Source organism: Neomonachus schauinslandi, chromosome 3 (genome assembly GCF_002201575.2).
Source record: "Neomonachus schauinslandi chromosome 3, ASM220157v2, whole genome shotgun sequence".
In the NCBI taxonomy this organism is placed as follows: Eukaryota; Metazoa; Chordata; class Mammalia; order Carnivora; family Phocidae; genus Neomonachus; species Neomonachus schauinslandi.
Genome location: NC_058405.1, coordinates 79,295,460 through 79,309,818, shown reverse-complemented (window position 1 = coordinate 79,309,818; position 14,359 = coordinate 79,295,460). Strand labels below are relative to the sequence as shown.

At 38.9% G+C, this 14,359-nt stretch overlaps 1 protein-coding gene across 1 annotated transcript in view; it reads right to left on the bottom strand.

Annotated features, from left to right (window-relative positions):
- The window catches only part of CRYL1 (crystallin lambda 1), a 137,170-nt gene that overhangs the window by 83,321 nt on the left and 39,490 nt on the right, over positions 1-14,359 (bottom strand). The window lies entirely within an intron of this gene.

Sequence of the window (14,359 nt, the reverse complement as noted above, 5' to 3'; positions counted from 1 at the left end):
ACTTAGCAGAAAAAAAGGTATATCCATTTCCAGGCATAATTACTGCTTTATCTCAATTTCTCATTTTCTTTTCTTTTTTTTTTTTTTTTTTTTAAAGATTTTATTTATTTATTTGACAGAGAGAGAGACAGCGAGACAGGGAACACAAGCAGGGGGAGTGGGAGAGGGAGAAGCAGGCTTCCTGCCGAGCAGGGAGCCCGATGTGGGGCTCGATCCCAGGACTCTGGGATCATGACCTGAGCCGAAGGCAGACGCTTAACCGACTGAGCCACCCAGGTGCCCCTTCTTTTCTTTTTTTTTAAGATTTATTTATTTATTTTGAGAGCGAGAAAGAGCACGTGTGCGAGTGGTGGGAGGGGCAGAGAAAGAGGGAGAATGAATCTCAAGCAGGCTCCCCGCAAAACTTGGAGCCCGACGCAGGGCTCAATCTCACAACCCTAAGATCACGACCTGAGCAGACATCAGAGTCAGATGCTTAACTGACTGAGCCACCCAGGCACCCCTCAATTTCTCATTTTCTACACACAATGTCAACATTCAGTGAAAAATTAGGAGAAACACAAAAAGTCAAAGGAAACCATCCTCTGTCAAGAGACAAAGCAATTAACAGAATTACACTAAAAAGTAACCCATATATTAGAACTATCAGGGAATTTAAAGTAACTATGATTCAATATGTTAAATGCTCTAATGGCAAAGTGAATAAATGAGGACTTTCAGCAGAGAGCTGGAAAGTATAAGAGAATCTAATAGAAATGCAAGAAATGAAAATGACAGTGACAAAAATAAAAACTGTCTTTGACAGTATAGTAGCCAGCCTCTAAGACAGCCCCCAGTGACCCCTGTTTCCTGGTATGCATGCCCTTATATTAAAGTTCCCACCCATACTGAATAGGCCTGACCTGTGTACCTACAGGATACTGTAAAAATGACCACATGTGGCTTCTGAGGTTAGATCATTAAAGTTATTGCAGCTTTCACCATGTATTCTCAGAGATCACTTGTCTGGGGAAATCAAATGCCACATCATGAGGACATTCAAGCATACCTATAGAGAGTTCTATAGGAGAAGGAACCATAGTTTCCTATCAATTAATTTGGCAGCCACGTGAGTGATCCATCTTGAACACGAACACTCCAACCTTACCAAGTCTTAGATAATATCAACCCTAGCCAAGGTCTTAACTGAAACATCAAGAGAAACTCCAAGCAAGAATCACTCAGCCAAGGAACTCCCAAGATAATATAAGTTTATGGTTGTTTTACGCTACTCAGTTTTGGGGTAATTTGTTACACAATAGATAACTAATGCAAACAGTCTCATTAGGAGACTCTATAGTGATGAAAAAATATTCAATGAGATGAAAAATAGGTCAGTAAAAATTACCCAAACTAAAACACAGGAGGAAAAGCTGGGGAAAAAAAACAGAACAGAGCATCTAAAAGCTGTGGAACAATATGTAATACTCTAATGTACACATAATTGGAACCCCAAAAGAAGAATGAGGCACAAAAAAAATTGAAGAGAAAATGACCAAGATATTTCCAAAATGAACATAAATCACATATCCAAGAAGCTCAGAACACCAAGTAGGAGAGATACACACACAAACACACAGACACACACACTCCTAGACACATCATATTTAAACTGCTAAAAATCAAATATGTTAAAAATGTTGACGTGAGGCAGAGAAAAAAGACACATTACAGGGGCACCTGGGTGGCTCAGTCGTTGAGCATCTGCCTTCGGCTCAGGTCATGGTCCCAGGGTCCTGGGAGCATGCTTCTCCCTCTCCCTCCCACTCCCCCTGCTTGTGTTCCTGCTCCCACTTTGTGTCCCTCTGTCAAATAAATAGATAAAATCTTAAAAAAAAAAAAAAAGACACATTACATACAGAAGAATAAAGATAAGAGTAAAGCAGACTTTGTGTCAGGAGCTATGCAAGCCAGAAGATTATAGAGTGACATATTTAAAGAACTAAAGAAAAAACTGTCAACACAAAATTCTATACCAAGAAAAAAAATCATTTTAAAAATGCAGAAAAAATAAAGGCTTTCTCTGAAAAAAACTGAGAGAACTATTTAGCAGCAGACTTGGAACCTTAAAGGAAGTCTTTCAGACAAAAGGTGTATGATTCCAGGAGAAATCTGAATTTATACATACACAAAAAAGGAATAATGCTGAATAGTGAAAATGCAGGTAAAAACAAGTTTTAATTTAATTACTCTAAACGTTAGTTGAATGTATAAAGAAAAAGCAGTGGCACTGTAGTTGGCATTTTGGCATGTGCAAAGAAGAATCTATGACAACAGCATAGATGGAAGGAACTGGGAGTATACTGTTGTAAGGTCCTTACATGACCCCTGAAGGTAAATCACAGCTAATTTTAAAAGAATATCATAAATCACAATGGTAATCACCAAAATGTATTTTTGAGTTATAAATAATGGGCCAATCGTGGAAATAAAATGGAATAATAAAAAATAGTCAATCCAAGGGGCACCTGGGTGGCTCAGTTGGTGAGCGTCTGCCTTCGGCTCAGGTCATGATCCCAGGGTCCTGGGATCGAGCCCCACATTGGGATCCCTGCTCTGCGGGGAAGCCTGCTTCTCCCTCTCCCACTCTCCTTGCTTGTGTTCCCTCTCTCACTGTGTCTCTCTCTGTCAAATAAATAAAATCTTTAAAAAATAATAATAAAAAAAATAGTCAATCCAAAAAGCAGCTAAATAAAGGGTGGGGAGAAGAACAAAAAACAAATGGAACAAATGGAACAAATGCAGGGGAGGGGGGAAGAAAATGGCAGAGTAGGAGGACCCTGGGCTCACCTCATCTCACAAATACAACTAGATAACTATCAAATCTTCCTAGATACCCCAGAAATCAACCCGAAGACTGGTAGAACAAACTCCACAACTAAAGGTAGAGAAGAAGACACATCAAAGAAGGTTGGAAGTGGGGAGCCTGAGTAGTGCAATCAGTTAAGTGTCTGACTCTTGATTTCTGCTCAGGTCATGATCTCAGGGGTGTGAGATTCAGGCCCATATTGGGCTCTGCACTCAGTGCTGACTCTGCTTGAGATTCTCTCTCCTTCTCCTTCTGCCCCTCCTGCTTATATGCTTGCACTCTCTCTCTCTTTTTCTCAAAAATAAATAAAACTTCAAAGAAGGTCAGATGTGTGGAGACGGGGTTTAGGGGAGAAATGGATCACATATGCTGCAGAGGGGAGGGAGCCAATGTCACAGAGAAGGGAGAGAGAGAGAGAGAGAGAGAGAGGAGTACACAGGGGAACACACAAGGAGAACATTTCCCCATAGCCATTGGCTTAGAAAGCAAGAGGGGCTGAATTTCATAAGTTCTTGCAACCAGAGGGGCTTAAAGCCTGAAGTTCTAATTGTCAGAGGGCTGGGCTCCAAGAGAGCCTGGAGGTAATGGGGCTGCTCTTGAAGAGGAAGCAGGCAAACAACCCAGGGACATATAGCATGGAAACAGCGATGTGAAGAGCAACTGGGGCACACAGTGGGGAGATTATTTGTTCTTCTCAGAGCGTGCTCCTGAGGGGCAGCATTTACAGAGAGACTTCTCCCCGAACAAAGCAGCTGGCCAGTGCCATTTCCCTCCCCCACCCCTCAGCATAAACACAGAGCCACCTGCAGGAAACAGGCAGCATGGACACTGGCTGCCTAACCTGCTTATACCAAGCCCCACGCCTCTGTACTCTGGTGCGAGTGCCCTGCTCAGTCACGTTGCCTCAGTCCCAGTACAGTGGGCCCCTTCCCCAGAAGCACAAACCCATGCCTACACCACATCTCCTGACAAGAGTTTGTAGGGCCTTGGTAGGGTGGAGGTGGTGACAGGTCTCATTTCACAAGCAGACCAGAACACACCGAGTTAAAACTTGCCACATTCAGGCCACGGACCGAACACTGCCCAGGACAGGTAAGGAGAGCCTCTGCAGATGACTAGCCTGAAGGATAGAGCAGTCAGAACACAACAGCAGAGTGCACACAGCACACACTACAGATACTTGCTGAAGTGCAGGCCCTGGGCACTACACGACCTCTTCTTTATAAGGCCATTACTTTCAGGAGTAGGAGACATGACTGTCTTTTCCAATGTATAGAAGCAGGCAGAGACTTAGACAAAATGAGAAGACAGAGGAATGTATCCTAAATGAAAAAACAAGATAAGGCCACAGCCAGAGATCTAAGCAAAACAGATATAAGTAATATGTCCGATGGAGAATTTAAAGCACTGATCATAAGGATACTCACTGGGCTTGAGAAAAAAATGGAAGACAACAGTGAGACCCTTATCACAGAGATAAAAGAATTAAAAAATAATCATTCAGAAATGAAGAGTGCAATAAATGAGATTGGAAACATGCTTGATGCAATGAACAGCAGGCTGGAAGAAGCAGAGAAATGAATTAATGACCTAGAAGACAAAGTAATGGACAGCAGTGAAGCTGAACAAAAGAAAGAAGAATTATGCAAAATGAGAACAGACTTAGGGAACTCAGTGACTCCATCAAACGTAGTAATATTCATATTATAGGAGTCCCAGAAGAAGAGAGAGAAAAGAGGACAGAAATTTTATATGAAGAAATAATAGCTGAAAGTGTCCCTAATCTAGGAAAGGAAGCAGATACCCAGATCCAGGAGGCACAGAAAAACCTCAACAAAATCAACAAAAGCGGATCCACACCAAGACATATTATAATTAAACTGACAAAATATAGTGATAAGGAAAAAATTCTCAAAAGCAGAAAGACAAAATAAGACAGTTATTTATAAGGGAAAACCCATAAGCAGATTTTTCAGAGACTCTCCAAGCCAGAAAGGACTAGCATGATATATTCAGAGTGCTGAGCGGGAAAAATCTGCAGCCAAGAACTCTATCCAGCTAGGCTAACATTCAAAATAGAAGGATAAATAGAGTTTCACAGACAAACAAAAATTAAAGGAGTTCAGGGCGCCTGAATGGCTCAGTCGGTTAGGCGTCTGCCTTCGGCTCAGGTCATGACCCAGGGCCCTGGGATCGAGCCCCGCATCGGGCTCTCTGCTCGGCGGAGAGCCTGCTTCTCCCTCTGCCTGCCACTCTGCCTATCTGTGCTCTCTCTATCTCTCTGTCAAATAAATAAATAAAATCTTTAAAAAAAAAAATTAAAGGAGTTCATGACCACTAAACCAGCCCTGAAAGAAATACTAAAGGGGACTCAGAGTAGAAAAGAAAGACCAAAAGTGACAGTATAAAGATAGGAAACACAAAAGCAGTAAAAATGAATATTTCCATAAGAAATCAGTCAAGGAACTCACAAAATAAAAGGACTTAAAATATAATAACATATACCTAAAACATGGGGAGGGCAGGAATAAAGAATGGTTTCAAACTTAAACGACCATCAACTTAATATAGACTGCTATATGCAGAAGACGTTACATACAAACCTAATGGTAATCACAAATCAAAAACTACTAATAAATATGCAAAGAGAAAGAAATCCAAATATATTACTAAAGAAAACCACAAGCCATGAAACAGAGAAAGATAAGAAAGGATCAGAGAAAATCTTCAGAAGCAACCACAAAACAAGTAATAAAATGGCAATAAATACATATCTGTCAATAATTATTCTGAATGGGGGCACCTGGGTGGCTCAGTCATTAAGCATCTGCCTTCGGCTCAGGTCATGATCACAGGGTCCTGGGATCGAGCCCCACGTCGGGCTCCCGGCTCAGCGGGAGGCCTGTTTCTCCCTCTCCCACTCCCCCTGCTTGTGGTTCCCTCTCTTGCTGTGTCTCTCTCTGTCAAATAAATAAATAAAATCTTTTAAAAAAAAAAGTTCCCTTTAAAAAATAATTATTATTATTATTCGGAATGTAAATGGACTAAACACTCCAATGAAAAGACACAGGGTATCAGAATGGATTAAAAAAATAAATAAATAAAACAAGACCCATCTATATGCTGCTTACAAGAGACTCATTTTAGACTTAAAGACACCTGCAGATTGAAAGTGAGCAAAGAAATATTTATCATGCAAATGGATGTCAAAAGAAAACCAGAGTAGCAATACTTATACCAGACAAACTAGATTTTAAAACACTGTAACAAGAGACAAGGAAAGTCACTATATAATAATAAAGGGGACAATCCAACAAGAAGATATAACAATTGTAAATATTTTGCACCCAACATGGGAGCACCCAAATACATAAAACAGTAAATAACAAACATAAAAGAACTAATCTATATTTACAATAGTAATAGGGAACTGTGACACCCCACTCATAGCAATGGACAGATCATCTAAGCAGAAGATCAACAAGGAAACAAGGGCTTTGAATGGCACACTGAAACAGTCAGATTTAACAGATATACTCAGAACATTCCATCTTGAAACATTAGAATATACATTCTTTTCAAGAGCACATGGAATATTCTCCAGAACAGATCACATATTAGGCCACAAAACAGGCCTCAACCAATTCGAGAAGACTGAAGTCACTCCATGTACCTTTTCTGACCACAACACTATGAAACAAGAAATCAACCACAAGAAAAAATCTGGAAAGACCACAAATACATAAAGGTTAAATAACATTCTACTAAACAATGAATGGGCCAATCAGGAAATAAAAGGAGAAGTAAAAAAGTACATGGAAACAAATGAAAATGAAAACAAAAGGATCCAAGACCTTTGGGATGCAGCAAGAGTGGTTCCAAGACAAAAGTATATAGCAACACAGGCCTACCTCAAGAAACAAGAAAAATTTCAAACAACCTAACCTTACACCTAAAGGAGCTAGAAAAAGAACAACAAAGCCTAAACCCAGCAGAAGGAAGGAAATAATAAAGATCAGAGCAGACATAAATGATATAGAAACTAAAAAATCAATAGAACATATCAATGAAACCAGGAGGTGGTTCTTTGAAAAAAATTAATGTAATTGATAAACCTCTAGCCAGGCTTATCAAAAAGAAAAAAGAAAGGACCCAAATAAATAAAATCACAAATGAAAGAGGAGAAATAACAACCAACACCACAGAAATACAAACAATTATAAGAGATTATTATGAAAAACTATATGCCAACAAATTGGACAATCTATTAGAAATGGATAAATTCCTAGAAACATATAAATCACCAAAACTGAAACAAGAAAAAATAGAAAATTTGAACAACCAGCAAAGAAATTGAGTCAGTAATCAAAAAACTCCCGACAAACAAAACTCCAGGATCAGATGGCTTCACAGGCAAATTCTACCCAACATTTATAGAACAGTTAACACCTATTCTTCTCTAGTCCAAAAAAAGAAAAGGAAGAAAATTTCCAAACTTGTTCTGTGAAGCCAGCATTACCCTGATACCAAAACCAGATAAAGACACCACTAAAAAAGAGAACTACAAGCCAGTATCTCTGAGGAACATAGATGCAAAAATCCTCAACAAAATACCAGCAAACCGAATCCAACAATACATGAAAAAAAATCATTCATGGGGCTCCTGGGTGGCTCAGCAGGCTGCGCATTCACTCTTGATCTCAGCTCAGGTCTTAATCTCAGGATCATGAGTTCAGGCCCTGTGTTGGGCTCCATGTCTATTTAAAAAAAAAATCATTCACCACAATCAAGTGGGATTTATTCCTGGGTTGCAATGGTGGCTCAATATATGCAAGCCAACCAACACGGTATATCACATTAATAAGAGAAAGGATAAGAACCATATGATCATTTCAAAAGATGCAGAAAAAGCATTTGACAAAGTACAACATCCATTCATGATAAAAATCCTCAACAAAGCAGATTTAGAGGGAACATATCTCGACATAATAAAGGCCACATAGGAAAAACCCACAACTAACAACATCCTAAATGGAGAAAAGCTGAGAGCCTTTTATCTATGGTGAGGAACAAGACAGGGATGTCCACTCTCACTACTTTAATTCAATGTAGTACTGGAAGTCCTAGCCACAGCCATCAGACAACAAAAAGAAATAAAAGGCATGCAAATCAGCAAGGCAGAAGTAAAACTTTCACTATTTGCAGATGACACTCTATATAGAAAACCCAGGGGCGCCTGGGTGGCTCAGTCGTTAAGCATCTGCCTTCGGCTCGGGTCGTGATCCCAGGGTTCTGGGATGGAGCCCCACATCAGGCTCCCTGCTCCACGGGAGGCCTGCTTCTCCCTCTCCCACTCCCCCTGCTCGTGTTCCCTCTCTCTTCCTGTGTCTCTCTCTGTCAAATAAATAAATAAAATCTTAAAAAAAAAAAAAAAGAAAAACCAAAGACCACCAAAAACTTGTTAGAACTGATGAATGAATTCAGTAAAGTCACAGGACACACAATCAATAAAAGGTATCTGTTGTGTTTCTATACATCAATAATGAAGCAGCAGAAAGAGAAATTAAGGAATCAATCCCACTCACAACTGCATCAAAAATAGTAAGATACCTAGGAATGAACCTAACTAAAGAGGTGAAAGGTACTGTGAAAACTATATAACACTGATGACAGAAACTGAAGACGGCACAAAGAAATGGAAAGACATTCTGTGCTCATGGATTGGAAAAACAAACATTGTTAAAATGTCTATACTACCCAAAGCAATCTATACATTTAATGCAATCCCTATCAAAATACCAACTGCATTTTTCACAGAACTAGAACAAACAATCCTAAAATTTGTATGGAACCACAAAAGACCCCTAATAGCCAAAGCAATCTTGAAAAAGAAAAGCAAACCCGGAGGCATCACAATTCTGGAATTCAAGTCATATTACAGAGCTGTAGTAATCAAAACAGTATGGTACTGGCACAAAAACAGACACATAGATCAATGGAACAGAATAGAAAATGCAGAAATGAATCCATGATTATATGGCCAATTAATCTTCAACAAAGCAGGAAAAAATATCCAATTGGAAAAAGACTGTCTCTTCAATAAACGGTGTTGGGAAAACTGGACAGCCACATGCAAAAGAATGAAACTGGACCATTATCTTTCGCACACATAAACTCAAAATGGATTAAAGACCTAAATGTAAGACCTGAGACCAAAGAAGTCCTTGAAGAAAGCACAGGCAGTGATTTCTCTGACATTGGCCACAGCAACTTTTTTCTAGATATGTCTCCTGAAACAAGGAAACAAAAGCAAAAATATATTTTGGGGACTACATCAAAATAAAAAGTTTTTTTTAAGATTTTATTTATTTATTTGAGAAAGAAAGAATGAGAGACAAAGAGCACGAGAGGGAAGAGGGTCAGAGGGAGAAGCAGACTCCCCGCTGAGCAGGGAGCCAGATGTGGGACTCGATCCCGGGACTCCAGGATCATGACCTGAGCCTCGCTTAACCAACTGAGCCACCCAGGTGCCCAAAATAAAAAGTTTCTGCACAGCAAAGGAAACAATCAGCAAAACTAAAAGCAACCTAAGAATGGGAGAAGATATTTGCAAATGACATATGTGATAGAGGGTTAGTATACAAAATCTATAAAGAACTTAGAAAACTCAATACCCAAAAAACAAAAAATCCAGTTAAGAAATGGGCAGAAGATATGAATAGACATTTTTCCAAAGAAGACATCCAAATGATCAACAGACACATGAAAAGATGCCAATATCACTGGTCATCAGAGAAATACAAATCAAAACTATAAGATATCACCTCACATCTGTCAGAATGGCTAAAATCAACAACACAAGAAACAACAGGTATTGGCAAGGATGTCATGAAATGGGAACCCTCTTACACATTTTTTTCTACCTCACATGGAATATTCACCAAAAGAGACCATACGCTGGGTCATAAAACACACCTCAATAAATAAAGAGAATTGAAATCTTGTAAAGTATGTTTTGGGATCATAATGGAATTAGACTAGAAATTAATAACAGAAAGGTATCTGGAAAACTCCCCAGATTTGTATGCTAAACAACCCACTTTTCCTTAATCCATGAGTGAAAGTGGAGGTCATAAGGGAAATCGGGAAATATTTGGAATATTATGGAAAAGGCAAAACTGCAGGGACAAAAAAAACAGATGCCTGTTTGCTTGGGCCTAGGGAAGGGGAGAAGAGACTGACCACAAGGAGAAGGAGGGCATTCTGTGCAGTAATGGAAACGTTCTCAAGTTTGAATGTGATAGCAGATGGTGCATCATTACATGCACTTGTCAAAACACATAGAACTGATCACTAAAACTAGTGAATTTTATTATATGTAAACTGTACCTCAATAAACCTGATTTTACAAATTTCTCTTTAAAAAAAGTACATGGAACAGGAAAAATGAAATTCAAATTTCCATGTACACTCCTATATGTTCTCAGTGTTGGCTGCCCCATGTGCCCTTCACTACACGAGCACCCCACACCCACACCCTCATTCTTACTGAAAGGATTATTCTGAGCCTCAGTGAATCAAGACCAAAAGTCCAACAAGCTCCCATCCTTTAAGAAAACATAAATTTAAAAGTGGTGTTAGTGTTTATGAATACTGCGTCCTATAATCACTGACAGTCCTCATCAAAATGACTAGCATCCTCTAAATTTTAAAGGTAAAGTTCAGATGTAAATTCTCCTTATCCACACAGATGATATAATTTTTACTTCCAGATTTCAGCAGTTGTCCTTGATTTTGTATAAGGAAAGTCATTTAAACTCCCTAATTCTATAAGCCATTCCCATGGGTCCTACCAGCTACTTCAATCTCAAGTCTTAAATTCCAGAGATCAGATAAAGGCTCTGTATCACAGCTAATGAGTCTTAATGCTCTTTCAGAGTCAGTCAAAGCTTTAGATAGGCTTTTCAGAATAAACTTATTTTTCCAGCATAGTCGATTTTCTTGCTAGGCAAGATTTGATTACCAAATTGTGCTAAGTTCTAGAAATTCAGGTTTCATTCTTGTATGCTCCCACATTTCAGCAGACAATTAAGGAACTTTCTGATCCATGCTCCCGCCCTCTGGGGTTTGGGTAGAAGACAAATCTACCACAGAGAGTTACACTCACATTTCTGGGGCTTTGATCCTTGGGGACTCATTAAATCCTACAGTGGGACTTTTGTAGTTGAACAACTGTGTGGCAAGCAACGTAGTTTTGCTTATTTTTTAATTCACAAACTCTGCCCCCTGCTTTTGAACAATGCCCAAAAGTAATGTTAATTTTCTTTTTGTAAGAAAAATGTCTCCAAAAAGCCCAGATTAATTTTTCTACATTGTGAATGTTTCCTTTTATAAACTGGAAAAGAGAATTGTAAGAGCTGATAAAGGTATAGTTAGCAAGAAGTCTATGGGTCATGAGGCCTGGCAGAGTAGACGCCTGACAGATGGCATTTTGGAACTTCAGCTTTAATGTCATTCTTAGATGGAAGGTTCTTTCAGGTTAGATATCACATGATAAACATAACAATTACTTTAAGTCCAAAAATTATACTTCTGATAGAATCTTGGGCAAATCACACAGCAAGAAATGCTCTAAGTTTTAAACAAAAATCATGATACAAAATTCTATTTACAGTATAACGTCAAGTATGTTAGAGAAAGACAGGATATAAATAGGAGAAATGGAAAGAAATACAAATATACCAAGATGTTAAGACATTTTTGGAATAATGGAACTATACAGGATTTTCCTAAATTTTCTTCACTCTTTACTCTTCAAAATATAATTTTAACGTCCTTAGGTTGTTAGAAACCTAACGTAATTTAACAAACACATGACATATTGTTAGGCAGGTTTTGATTTGGGGGTGTCTATATACTTGTTTGTTTGATAAACGTAAGGTGAAATCGATATGCATTAGTTGCAAAATTTGGAAAATCAAATTTGCCCTATGTCATATAAAGAAATGTGTAAACATGCCCGAGAAAATCAGTCAAAGCAATGGACAAAAATGAAATCTCAATTTGTTTTTTTCTCTTACCCGTTTTTCCTTCTGATTAGTTTCACTATCCTATTGAACACCTTCCTTGGAGGATTCTAATCAGGATATAGAATGAAACCCAAACTCTTTATTTCTTTAAGAGAACACTTAAATAGGGCTCTTATGTGCCATGCATTACTCCAATCATTTTACAAAGGTTAACTCATTTCATCTAGGTAAGTTTTCAGTTTGGCATTCCAAGCATTCCCCACTTAGCTGCTACTTCCAGCCTTTTCCCACCTGTCCAACTGCCCTGTGACTCAGCCTCACCATTCTACTCTGCTTGCCTCAAACATACTCACAGGCACCTCTCATCCTCTGTTCGTCTCTTTCTGAGACATTGTCCCCACCTCATCCACCAAAATCTACTTGTCAAAGGCCAAAGCAGGCTCAAATCCTACTGTCGTCAAACCTTCCCAAAGCCTCCGGCTCAGATCTGTGCCCCTCTCCATTACTCTTTGTGGGACTAGAGGTACAAGTAATTTCTGAACAACATAATCTCTTACAGGAAATAAAACCTAGTGGAGTTTGCATCGTCTTTTCTATATTCCTCTCCCTACACTGCCTGACTCAGTGTTGTTCTACATAATAGATGCTGCTCAACATGTAAATGTCATGTAAATACATTCAATCTATAAAATAAAGACAGACCTTAAGGAGCAATTTTCAATACTTTGCATAGAACAACATATATTGCCCCAAATCATTTATTATCAAAATTGTATACAAATGGTCACATTATAAAATTACTTATTTTATCAATTTTTTAAGCATTTTCTATGTGCCAAGTGCTGTGGCTAAGCATTTTACATGCATTATAACTTAGAATATTCCTCAAAAATTATCCCATAAAAGATTTGCCTTATATTCAAGTCATTATAAAGTTCTATTATGAAGGTATCTTTTTTGAAAAATAATATACTGTTTGGGGAAGACACATTCTTCTGAACTAATTCAATCACGCTAGCATAGAAATCATCTGATAAAATCTATTTTTTCAAATGGGACCAGGAGACAAAGAAATTTAACACAGACATTTGAATTATTCCTACGGCATGATTTCACAATTGCTAGTGCTGGGAAATTTGGAAATAAATTTTATAAAGATAATTTTAAAACAAAAAAACTAACATAGCCAGTTATGTTGAGGAACCACAAGTATAGCACCACAGAGAGAAAAAAACACCTGAACGTTTGAGAATTAGTAGCTGAGGCTGGAGATAAAACTTCTAATGCCATGTCATATGTGGGTTAAAAAAGCTCTGCACAACATCATCTCAGGAAAGCAACAATGATGTGCTCTGAAAACTCTGCCTAGAAAGGAGACTCAAAAATAGCTCTCTATTGAAGATAAAGACACCAGAGTCAGAGACGACTGTTAAGAGTTTGAACAGAAGTGTTTTGGGGCACCTGGGTGGCTCAGTTGGTTAAGCATCTGACTTTGGCTCAGGTAACGATGTCAGGGTCCTGGATCGAGCCCCGCGTCGAGCCCCATGTCCTGGCGGTCGCATGGCCTCATCTGGCTCTGCGCCCAGCAGGGAGTCTGCTTGTCCCTCTCCCTCTGCCCCTCCCCTTCTCATGCTCTCTCTCTCACTTTCTCTCTCTCAAACATAGAAATAAAATCTTTAAATTTTTTTAAAAAAGAAGTGTTTTGTGAAATGGGAATGTAAAAATGTTTCACTAATGTGTTACATATTCCTATTTCAGATCACATCATATATGTAATTATAATATTTTATTATGTATCATGTAAATATTATATAACAAATTCACCCCAAAAAGAATTTTTTTTTAATCTTCTTGTTGGAAAAATGGAGGTTTGCCTTCGATGAGGGTGACCTTAGATGTTAGCATGGATGGTTCTCTTCACAACCACCAGTGCACTGGGTATTATGCCCATTATCCAGATGAGGAAGTGGGGCTTAAAAGTCACAAGGGCACACAGCTGCTCAGTGCAAAGTCCACTTGACTAAAGTCTATGCCCTCAACCACCACCTCCACGGCAGGAAGCTCCCACAGGTCCTTGCTAATGTCAGGAGCCACAAAATCCAAATTGTTTTTCCTCCTCCAGCAGGATCAGCATAGAAGCATACACTTTCCTTAGAAACAAAATGCATGTGAAGAACCTTCTCTGCTGAGCTCACACTGGCAAGGCTGGAAAGCTTCTGTGCTCCTCAGAAGCGAGGCCCCCCCCCCGACAGCTGTCAGCAGCAGTGCAAAGGTGGAAAGAGATGGCACTGGAAAGCTCCCGAGAGGAGCCCTCTGATCCCTTGTAAGACTCCCCAGTTTTATACAATCTTCACCAAATGAGAGACAGAGACAAAAATACTCAAAAGAGATATGGAATTGACCTATCTTATGTATCCAGTCCTCTTCTTATTTTCTGTTTGACACATGTTTGTTAAATGAACTAGAAAAATTTCAGAGCTAC